The sequence below is a fragment of the Drosophila kikkawai genome, chromosome 3L, assembly GCF_030179895.1.
Source record: "Drosophila kikkawai strain 14028-0561.14 chromosome 3L, DkikHiC1v2, whole genome shotgun sequence".
NCBI lineage: Eukaryota > Metazoa > Arthropoda > Insecta > Diptera > Drosophilidae > Drosophila > Drosophila kikkawai.
Window position 1 is genome coordinate 25,458,271 of NC_091730.1, and position 12,040 is coordinate 25,470,310.

Here is a 12,040-nt window from a genome sequence, read left to right on the forward strand (position 1 = left end):
CGACGCGCTCGCGCATGCTCGCTGTTGCCATCGGCAGCGCTGCTCGGCCGCAGCATCGGGGCAGAGCGCGAGAGAACTGAACGAACCTTTAGTTTGAAGGTTAAACGTGCGTATTTCGTTATCTTCCGGAGGGGAAATACAGGGGTAGCAGTTTCGTTTACATTTATCTTTATCTACAACCAGTAGAGCTGTTAGACGCGGCTACCAGAGCTGTGAAATCGGGATTTCACCAGATAATGCATAGAAATTATATCAAGTATCAGGTTAAAGAAGCTGGGTTGGGAAAACTATTATTTTCAAATTTCCCATCTGGAATCGTTTGCCCACCCTTAATTATTATTATTACTAATTGCAAAAATATGACATTTCAAAATTTTTATGAATGAAACTTAATATTTTCTTTAATTGCAATAAAATGTTTGCCCACCCTAAAGAATTATTAAAAATAATACAACTGTTGTGTATATGAAACATCAAACATTTTCTCCGTTGTACCCACTTCATAAAAGTAAAAATAATCTTTTCTCTTTAAAAATAAATAGTTGACCAAAAACGTTTGCCCATCTCTACTGTGCAGAGAATTCAAATTTTAGTCAAAAGTTTGCAACACAGTGAAGGAGACATTTCCGATCCTATACAGCGGATTTTCGTCGTCAGAGTACTAGGTTTTACCTTAAAAAAAAACAACATAAAAAGTACAAGGGGGAAAAATGTCGCGTGCGACAGGGATTAAAGATCATTTAAAAAAAAAACTGCTTAATATTTTTAAGCTAAACCAAATAAAAAATTAAAATCTTTCATCACGTTTCGCCAAAAACAGTGAATAAACATTTTTTTTAAGGACTTTTGTACGGTAGCGTCCGAATGCCTTACATTTATGTCATTTTCTTTAAAAATAAAATTGTCCTAAATCAATCTTAGCACCAATTATAGGACAAATAAAGAGCTACACATTTTAAATTTTGTAAAATAAAAACTATATAAAATAAAATAAAGTTTTGGTACATGTTTTCTTTTCAGTTTGAATCCGTTCAAATATCGTGTTCGACATCAGAGAATTGACCATATATGGCACATATTTATGTAAATATGCAATTTGTATATTTAGAAGACCAATAATTTTCCAGCTTGGGTGAGTTATTAAAGTTATGGAAAGTAATTTCTAACACATAAATAAATATAATTTTAGGGGTTCCCAATTTCCAAGCGACCACTTTCGAAGGAAATACACAAAAGCCGATTTTCATTTACTAATTAGGCTGTCAGGGTCACGATAAAAAAATATCCTTCGACTTCATTAGCGCTGAAAAGTTCGCCATCGCAAGTTGCGAAACGCTGACAGTGAAGTTGTCATTCGGTGGGCACACAAACCAGAATCGCCCCGACCTGGACCAAAAAGTGTCCGAAACAAATAGTGAGCTGGCGAGTGGAGGGGGCGGAACACATAGCCGAGAAAAGAAGCAGAAAATTGCGTTATAAGCAAAGTAAAGGACATTTCGCTAATGGCTTAACTTTTGAGCGCAGTTCTCCTCCTCCGCCGAGTCCACCGATTCCACAAATTCCCTGCCATGTAGCGGAAGTTGTTGCTGAAGCTTTTTTGACAGCCTTTCGCCGGTCTGGGAAGACGCCGAAGAAATTGTCATTTCTTTCAGGACTCTCGTAGTGTGGCAACGCTGCGTGAAGCAAATTTTTTGAAGTCTGTAAGTATTTGCATCCGACCATGTACTGTCGGAGACTGCGTTCTGCCTGCTCCTGTCAATAGAAAATCAATTTCCTGTTGTACGCAAAATGTTTGAGCCAGATTTCGGTACAGAGAGCAGGGCAAGAGAAAAAATCTTCCGCCTGCATTTGACACATTGCACATTATCTCGGGACTATAGAGTTTGGAAAGGCCTCAGCAACACAGCTCGTTGTCGCCTTGATCTTTCGCAAATAGTCAAAGAAAAACCAATCGCAGACTATCAACTAAAAGACTTGGTTAATTTAATTGACATTTAAAGACTTATTTTTAATTTATGCTAAGCAAAACAAAAGCTGACTATAAATAAATTCCCAAAAAATTGAAGCATTACCAAATAATTAATAGTATATTTTTGCCTTTGTTATTAGAAATCTAGTCAAAAGTCTACAACGCAGTTGTCCTTGTCAGCAACAACCGCCAAGTCGATCTAGCCATGTTCGTTTGTCCGTTAGCTGTCCCTTTACTATATGCAAACTAATACATAAGTTTTCAACATATTTAAATTTACTTTGAGAACTTAATTAATTTAATTTAATGTTTAGAATTCCAATTTAACGTTCGCTCAAAATGCATGAGAAGATAAAAAAATCAGAAAAGATGAAGTGTTTTGTTTTTTGTATCGTTTTTTAATGAGTTTTTCCAATTAATTATAATAGAACGCATTGCTTGCATTCTTATTACGTTTGTACAAAAATATATATAGTTAAATATTTTTAAAGCCTTATACCTATTTAGCCTATTTACCTTACAAAATCAAACGCTTAGAATTTTGTATCCCATATTCTTTTTTTGTATTTATTTGAAAAAAGAAAAGCTTGAAGGCACACATTGATTTTTTCTAATATCCTTGTCTTGGAAGATTTGCTTTCAATTTAAGTGTGGAAATTGTAGATCAATGACATTTTTGGGAGATATTGCTCTCAAATGCAAACCCTATATAGAATCTCAAATAGCAAAAGTATACAAATTTGGTTTTCCCAATAAATGTGGCGTTGTTTTTGTATTTTGCCCTTTGCGGAGTGCCGTATAATTGGTGAATAAAAAGAGTGCGTGAGCTTAATGCTGTTTAAGGTCTTTAAGGACTTCCCAGGCCGAACTGGTATCGAATTTCTATTCCGGACACTGAACTTCCTCCGTTTGTTGAATTTTTAGCTTCAATTTTTGCAATTACCCCCTTCTTCCATTATCTCGCTGTGGGTCATTTGGTGTATCCTGTTTAAGGGCCAGCAGCTGCAAAATGCCTTGCACTCGAAGCTTCAATCAGGAAATTTGATCGCCACTTAAAAGCAGCAGCTCCAAAAAATAAAAATAAAAAAACACCAGCAAATGCGAAGCGGGTGGGGACTGTGGCGGCAACAACAAGTGGCTAGTGGCAAGTTGCCGGCGACGTTGTTGCTGCTGCAGAATAACTCTTGACCTGAAAATCGTCAACTTTGAACCCTCGAACGGCATTTCCTGCCTCGATTTACACAGTGCCGGGCGAGGAGGGCTGCGCTGTCCCACATATCTCCCGATTTTACATGCGTATATACTGGGTATACATCGGATATATGTATGCAACATCGATCGGAGTGCACGCAAGAATGCCCGACCCGACTTTGTGCTGGAATAAAAGTTGAACAGGACCCGCGGACGGCGGACAACGAACAGCGAAGAGCGTCAATGACTGCAGCACTTTGTGTCCTGGCCCACAAACAGCCACGCCCTCGGCCACCGCTTGTAAGTGGTTGGGGTGGGCGGTAAATAAAATTACTCGAGATATTGAATTACGCGTTTTAAATTAAAAATATTTTTTCGCGATTGCATTAAACGAAAGGCGAACTAATTAAAGGCGATTTCTCGTCCTTTCAGCTCTCCCTGTTTCCATAATTTCATCTTTCTCTTGGTCTCCTCCTTTCCCTTGAATTTCCAATGCAATTTGCAGTCTTAAAAGGAGGTTGGTAAGCTGGGAAAGCCTCACAGAGTTGAAGCAACTGCTTTCCTTGGCTGCCTTATATGTCCAATTTAACTAAGGAAATTGTTTATTTGAGTTCTTTTTATGACATCAGACATCAGAGTCATGGTATCCCTCGGAAAGCATCTGCTCCGAATGCGCATCTTGTCCTAGGTCGCCGTCACAGTTTTCGGGAAGTCACTTCCTCCGGTGGGAACACGTGTCCCGCCCCCGTCCTAGGTCAACGATGTCTGATCGAATGGGTTACGATCCGAGCTGTAAGTGCTTTAGCACTTTGCACTCTAATTCCCCCGTCCCTCAGGATGTCCCTCGACACCTCCTGCTGCAGACAATGCGGGCGGGCGTGGCAGGAGTCACAGAGTCGTCCACAAGCCAAAACAAACAATGCATCAATCAATAAAGATTTCCGCACCTAATAAGCCGCAGACAAGCGGCAAGGCAGCATCTGGGCTGGCTGCAGCCTGCAGGCTGAAGGCAGCCAGGGGTGGCCGGAACCGTCATTGACGCCGTTCACCAATTAAAGGCCAATGGTTGCCTTCTCCCCGCCACCCGAAAGGTGTTAATCGAATTACGACCTCGGCATCGACTTTAACTTGTGGCCCCCCCAACTGCATAGCTGCAGGCTCAATGGAGCACGCACGCGGGACAAGACGGAGGGGCCAGGGGCAGGGACAACATCAGCTGCCTCAGTCCATGCCCAATGTCGTTGTTGGCATTTCCATATTTTCAAATTTGAATTTTCTATTCCGACGCTGTTGCCGAGGACGTCCTCGACTCTCGCCTCGGTGTTCGGCTGGATGTTGGTTGGAGCGGGACACTCTGCTCTGAAGAGCAGACATCGTTTATCAGGCAACACTTTGGATCCCTTCACCAGGCCCCTGTACCGCAGCTCGTAAAGAAAATTACACACATGTGTGGCTTTTCCTCCGGAGTTGAGGAGTCGAGGAGCAAGGAGCAAGGAGCCGGAGGCAGCGGGACTGTCGCTCCGTTCGGCTGGCTGCGTAAAATTTGAAAACACGTTAATGTCTGGCTGCATTTGAGCAATTTTGTGGCGCGCTTCGTTTTGGCAAAAGATCTCGTCGTAGCACAGTGGCCGATTTTGCTGTTCTAGCGGCAGATTAAGAATATTTTCAACTGTTAAAATTAATAAAAGTTTTATTTTCTATCGATAGTAATATAATCATATATACAACAAAAAATACTAAAACCGATCATAGCGATTAAATAGATCAGCTGTTAACAATCAAAGTCAACATATGGTAGCACACTATTTTTCAGAGCTTATACCTCGGTTGCTGCACTCTATTTTATATTTGCGACATTTTATTAGATTTCACCTTTTTTGAAACAAGTTCTCTATTTTCTTAAAGCTTAAGGTATGTAGAATAAGAAAATTAATGTTTTGTGACCTGTGAGTCGATGTTGTATTTGTAGTTTATGTTTAAAACCATCAATGTTTGTAGCCCCCTTTTTAAAAGCATGTTTCAGCTTCTGTAGACTAAATCTTTGTGAAGCTCGTCCCGGCCCGCAAAAACTGTATAACTGTGCTAAACTATGGTTCGTCTAGTATGTAAATTAACCAAGATCAGCTGCCCTTACGTGCCCCTGCTAAAGTTTAGGATATTTTTAGCAAACATTACTTAAGAAATTTTCGCTTGAACCATACTCGCAAAAACTCTCGGTCTAACAAATGAAGGATCTTTTGCACTTATTGTTGGTATAGTCGGATCCACTAATAACAAGTTTAAACAAAAGTGCGGCTAATAGTTCGAGCAAAGCAGTTTCATTTGACATTAAAGTTCAAAATCTACTTGTAGACTACATATGCAAGAAGAAAATTCCGATTCAGACTCGGAAAATTGAAATATATTTGTTTGTGGCTTTTTTTTAAATAACATCTTTAAAAACAAAATACAAACTCATTCAATATTTAAAAAAAGAAATTATAAATTAAAAAAAAAATTTTTAAGTTAAAAAAAAAATTTTTAAATAAAAAATAAAAAATTAAATTAAATTAAAGGTGTAAAGTTTAATTTCTTTTTAGGTAAAGATTTGATAAAAATTTCAAACTTGGTAAATTTATCGTTACTTTTTATGAAATTCCATTTCTGCCGCTAGAACAGCCAAATCGGCCACTGTGCGTAGATGCGTCAGGAGACTTTGAGCCGGGGGAAACCCGGTGGTTGAGGGAGAAATTCCTGGAAAATGAGCAATTAAGTTCTCCTATGCCAAACCTATTACGGAGACCTAAACATGCCAAACCCGAAACACAATGGCTAATATACCAGGATGTTCTATATCATTTTAGTTATATTATTTTGAGTTTATATACCCAAAATATCTATAAGAAATAATAAGAAATACAAATAAAAAACTTAAAAAGGTTTATACAGATGATATGCCTTTTCGTAATAGACAAATATAGACTTAATCGTTCTTCCTTAATTTATTGTTAACCTTTTTAGATCGTAAAGCTTTCGGAATACAAAAAACACTGCTAAAAATGTTACACTTCTTAAAGTCTCTCAATCGAACTACATCCCAGATCGACTCCTTTGAGACCTTCCGCGAGGCTGTCGTCAGCTTTGCAATTACGAAACAATTTCGACAGCATGCTGCACCAATTGGAGGACTGAGAACGGAACAGAGCGCGGCTCCTGGCTGTCAACAAAAGATGGCATTCAAAAAGTGGAAATGTTTTGGGCGTAGAATTATGCAGATGCAGCCGGTGGAGGAGAGCCCAGTTCAATGCCAGAGCTCCGACTTTGCGTGGTTCCTCGGAAGGCCCTCATACACGTCTTCAACACCTTTCGGGAACTCACGCTTCATTTGCATGTAGCCATGACTCGGCGGTGGCACGACATATGGAGCCAAGACCACAGACCACCGAAAGAGTAGAGCTCCCTTTGGGTGAGTGACAACCGCAGAGTAAGACCGCATATATCAGAAATAATAATAACCAGCAATGCAGGGCGTCGGGCGCCAAACCAAAACTCAATTGACTGCCTCCTGCTCTCCTTGCCAGTGACTGTGGATCCGAATGTGAATGCGGATGCGGTTGGGAGTGGGTTGGGAGTGGGCGCGGGGGTGTCTACACAATCGAATCATGGCAAATATTTCCAAATGCGAGATGTGTGGAGAGTGCTAACGACGCAGCTGCATATTTTGTCAACTCTGAATGGGGCAAAGGACGTCGCAGGCGGAGTGCTAACGAATGTGTCTGCAGCGATGGCGATGGCTGTCAGTGCCACAAAGGTGATAAGCAATTGGCGAGGATTCGGAAAGGGCTTCCTTTCGCCGCGCAGCACTTGACTCCTGATAATTGCCGGTAAAGGCGAGGCGGTTTCACAATCAGCAGACAAACCGAGACTAATCAAGAGCTCAGGTAAGAGACCTTGGAATAGGGTAGACTCGTCCTGGCCAGATTCGTCAGAGCTTAGTTTTGTTTACTAATTATAATTTAATTGTTTGCTCCGCGCCGGCGAAAATTCAATTTTCACTTTCCCCCAGGGCCACCGGGGATGGTGGTGCTGTTTGTCATTCGACTTTTCTATTAGCATAAGTCGGGGAAAAGTTGAGTTCTCTTTGTGCGAGAAAAATGCGAACAAATATTTATGCAAATCCAGGAGAGAACTCTCGCGCAGCCCCATTCCCTGCCATCGCATGCATCTGAAGTATATCAAGTCATCTCCCACGCCGCCTCCGTCGTCCCAAGACAAATGACCAGCCGCGATCATCAGCGAGTTCATCAGCGGCAGCCGTAAGCGTTTGTTGATTACCCGCAGCCTTGCCACAGTTTTTCGTGCCACACCGAAAGTGAAAAGGCAAGGGGCGACTGCAACTGCACGTTATTTGCATTCGCCGGGGGATCTGTTACACTCCAAGGGCGTTCTCCCCGCTTTTCCACTTTCCAGAGGTAGAGCGATGAAAGTGTAAGGCAGCCGTCGCTGATGGCCAAAGGAGCAAGAGCAACTGCTGTGCTTCCCCACCAGGCCACTGGCATTAAGTCCACACCTGCCCCGGCGTCGTCGTTGCGTCGTCCTTCCTGCTTCCCTGCTGTCCGTCCTTCCGGGAAAATACGGAAAAAGGGGATAAAAATGAAGCTGCTCACAAAATGGAATAGAATTGCAGATTCATTTCACTCAACGGGTGAAATAGTTGGCAAGGCGGGGAATGGCGGAGGATTGTATAACCTTTTAGCTGGTTTATGTTTGCCTTAGCCAAGGGAAAAAGGTCAAAGGCCAAATCAGTTGCCCAGCTCCCAATTCCCAAGGCGACCGCAGATTGGAAAGGAGCAGGAAAAAACCCATTCGGAAATCATCTAAGCAGCGGCTTATTAACCCCACCAAGCTCCAGATGAGGAAATCGGAACGTACCTCACCGGTAAGCCAGGAAAAGCTAGCGCACTTCTCTCCTCCATTATTCCGTACCCAGCAATCCGCTTAAATCAATTAAAATTAGATTTCAACGCAAATATACCCAAAAAGTAGACAGTAAAAAGATCTCGAGGGTCACTATGGGGCCTAATTAAATATTAATTAAAATTAGTTTCAGGACTCTGACATGGCAGGGCATAGTATTTCGTTATTTTCACTAACTCTTGACTCGATTTCCATATTCTTTTGAGGGAAATCTCTGCCCTTTTAACCTTTCCATAAAAAGCTAAGCAATTTTAATTTGCGTATTGAAAAACGAAACATAAATCTAGCAATAATATAATATTAAAATGTGAATATTTTGTAGGTGATGCAAAATAACTTATTGTTTGAAAGATTAAAGCTAAAGGCACCCAAAGAACGAAAGTTAGATGTCAGTGGGAATATTTATCTATATATCCAAATTCGAGCTATCTTATCCAAGAGTATTATTTGCCTCGCAGTGGAGCTTTAAGATTCTCAGCCTGTTTTTGGTTTCCTTTTCATAGGAAATTCGATTTGTCTTTACCCGAGATTTTTCTCAACTCAACTCAACGTCTCCTCTCTTCCCCATGATTCTTTCTGTAGCTGTAGCCTCCGGCAAGCTACTTTATCAGCTCGTCCCCCACATTCCGCAGTCTCGCACTTTCCGCTTTCTCTGGTGGATTCCCCCCCCCCCCCCCCCCCCCCCCCCCGGACTCGCTTGTACTCCTGTCGCTTTGGCTGACTGTGTCTTCTGTATCTTTGTCTTGACGCCTTGCCTAGCGGCAAAGTTTGTCGCGTCTTCGAGTCCTGCAAACAGGGTCCCTCCTTGCCTGGCGTCCCCATGTCCCTCGCTCTGCCAGTGTCCTGTTGGCTGATGGCTCCCGGCTCACAATAAACCACTTTACAGCTACTAGTTTTATTTGCAGCAGCTCCGCTCGTATTTTTCGCAAGCGAAATTGAATTAAAATTTACATTTTTAATCATTTTTCCACAGCGTGACTTTAATTCGTCCGTATTTTTTCATCCTGTTTCCTTGTTTGAAGTGCAGTGCAATTCATTTGTCACAAAGTCCGTCTCTGTCTCATTCGCTATTAATTAGTGTGAAAAGCGCAAATTATTCCCCACCGCCACCCACCCACAGGCGGAGGCTACCAAGTCGCTAATTGGCTTACAGCGAATGATGAGTATTATATATGCAGGCATTATATTTATAATTATCATCGCCCTGTTTATGATCGACTTTTCTCCGCACCTCTGCGTCCCACAATTTACGAGTCTGATGCAATATCCCTAGCCTTTACACCTTCTCTGGTCATATCTACAAGCTGGCACTTGGCTTTCAGTGTTCTCCACGCTGGCGAGCTCGGTGTGTCTCGCCATCCCAGGCAGCTGCATCCGTTTGTCTTGAGGGGATTCAGGTACTCGGAAATGGGTGAGCGACTGAGCATCACATCTCTTCAGATGCAATTCCAAAAGTGTTTCCTCGGAATTCGTAGAATTTTCCATTATTCATCTTTCACACACACACACATCTTGCACACGCACAGTTTCGATTAAATATTTAAGTGAGATTTCAATTATATTGTTAATTCATCATCCCTCCTTTTGCCTTCATCAAATTGCGACTAAACTTGGCAATTTGGAGCGGAAAAGCTTTGCCCAATTCTCTGGAGAATGTTTGCATTGTTTGTTGTTAATGCTGTCGCTCTACACACAACACACACAAGCACACTCAGCGACACAACCCAACCGAGGTTAGTTAATAAACTTAACGTTGATGAGCGCTGAAGACAGAGGGGAGGAGTGCAAATTGGCCATCAATCGGGACTGAGGCAAAGGGACAGGCCGAAAGTAGGCCTCGAAACTGTGGAACTTCCGAACTAAGGGACTGACAAAATGGCAAACTGACAAACTGACAGATGGAAGCCGGAGCCTGGCCCCGTTTGCATTGTTGCCGTAGCTGGTCGGGGCGGCGTCTCTCGTGAGCGCAAATTAAATGCAAATTCAATTAATTTGGAGCAAACAATTTGCTTAAATTAATTAATTGAATGTGAATCTAAAGTGCTTCCAATTTAACGCTGAAGAGACCGGCGATGGTGGCTGTGGGTAGGGAGGGGGCAAAGGGTAAGGTACTCTGTCTGTGTGTGCGAGAGCACGGCATTTATTGAAATTATTGGACAACGGACCAAAGGGTCGACGGGCGGGTGGGCGCTGGACGAGGGCGCTGTGGCAAGCCACAAACTTTGGCAACGTGGCGTATGGGTAATTCTGCATTTGCTTTGCGTTTCGGCCCGACATCGTGCATTAAGCAAACTGTTCACTTCAAAATCAACTCGAAAATAAACAGCAGCAGCCAAAATGCAAATACAGCGATGCGCATTACTGTATGTGTGTGTCCGTGAAAATCGGAGATGGCGCCGTGACTCAATAAAGTTTTCGGGAAAATCTATAATGGGAAAATTGAGGTCTAGTCGGTTTTTTGCTAGTTTTTTTTGTTAAATATGTTACTGATTTTATATTTCCAAAGGCGATGTGGCACTTCTCAATTGAAGGCACTCGATATTAGTCACAGAATCTTATATATAATTACTAATATAAATCATAGCTGACTAATGATGGCTGATAATGCCACGAGGCTATGTGGATTTGGTCATATTTAATTATTAAAAGTTTTCTGTTCGTTAAAATGGGAAAAAATTTACAAAGGGGGAATAAACTTAAAAATGACTGCATAATATATAAAATATTTTATATTTAAGTGTCAGCTAAACAAGTGAGGTATCTTTCTGGTAAAGATGATGATTCCCAAATTGAACCAGAGTATTCATGGAAGATTGGTTAGTTACGGCTCACGCTGACATCTCCCATGGCAGCCGCAGCCATTTTTGGAAGCGCTCTCTCCGAAATGGCTCTTCGTCGGTTAACCGGCAACCAGGCAACAACTGTCGATTGCCGATGACTAACAGCCATTACAGCAGGTCCTCGCTGCCCCACCGGAGACCCATCTAGCCTCCAAACCCACTCCCGCTCCCGCTCCCCGCCGCGTTGGCAGTTTGAATGTTGTTTGCATTTTATATTTGCCAAGTTTTTATCGCTCGTTATTCACGTTGCTCGGATTCGCTTTTTGGCCAAAGGAGGTGGAGGTGGAGGTAGGGGAGCTGCCACGAATTATGCGCTTGATTAATATGCGAGTTCGATCTGAACGTGCCACGCCCCCTACTGCACGCATAACTGTTTATTTTGATAGTTTAATGTGTATGCGAGTACGCGGCTGTTTATTTGCTTTTTGGCCTGGTTGCTGTTGTTGTTATTGTTTGGCCAGCAAATACACACACTAAAATGGCAAATTTGCGCATTGCCAAAGTCAACGAATTGTAAATGATTATAATTGTCTTTTATAATCGCGCAGCCCGAGCGAGTTAAAGCCCAGCGAATGCAGGAGAGCATTGAATTTATTTCTTATATATATTAGCTGCAAAAAAAACAGTTCCCCCAGTAAGTCCGACGATTAATCATCTCATTGAACTCACGAGGAAGGAGCGGAAAATAAAAGGCTCACTTGGCATTTGACAAAAATCCCAGCCCCAAAACAGATTTTCACTTTCGCTGGACAATACCAGAAAGGGGAGCGAGCGGGGTAAACTGGAACTAAGCATAATAAACAGATGCGGTAAGGAAAATATAGCCAATGATAGTTTCATCCAAATTGAGTATACTGTTTCTTACTATTTAACAGAACCTATTTTTGAAATAAATATACAAATAGTATACTATATACTAAAATTAGATTGTAAAGTCAAAAGAAGCTTCAGACCAATATCATTTGGTTGAAATGTTTTAAATTGATTTCCGCAAGGGAAGCTGCGGTAAATAGCTAGTCTATAATATACAATTATATTTCATTAACTTATAATATTATGTGTATATATTTTTGTGTTATTTTTT

General features: G+C 41.8%; 2 protein-coding genes across 7 annotated transcripts in view; one reads left to right on the top strand and one right to left on the bottom strand.

Moving 5' to 3' along the window:
- Ten-m (teneurin transmembrane protein Ten-m) overlaps positions 1 to 12,040 on the bottom strand; it is a 347,516-nt gene that overhangs the window by 121,268 nt on the left and 214,208 nt on the right. The gene's annotated exons all lie outside the window — the stretch shown is intronic.
- LOC108084792 (putative phosphatidate phosphatase) overlaps positions 9,433 to 12,040 on the top strand; it is a 62,579-nt gene continuing 59,971 nt past the window's right edge. The window contains exon 1 of one of the 2 annotated variants that reach the window (XM_017181135.2): positions 9,433 to 9,527. The gene's annotated coding sequence lies outside the window, so the exon portion shown is untranslated. The remainder of the gene's footprint in view (positions 9,528 to 12,040) is intronic. The other variant, XM_017181136.3, reaches the window with a different exon arrangement.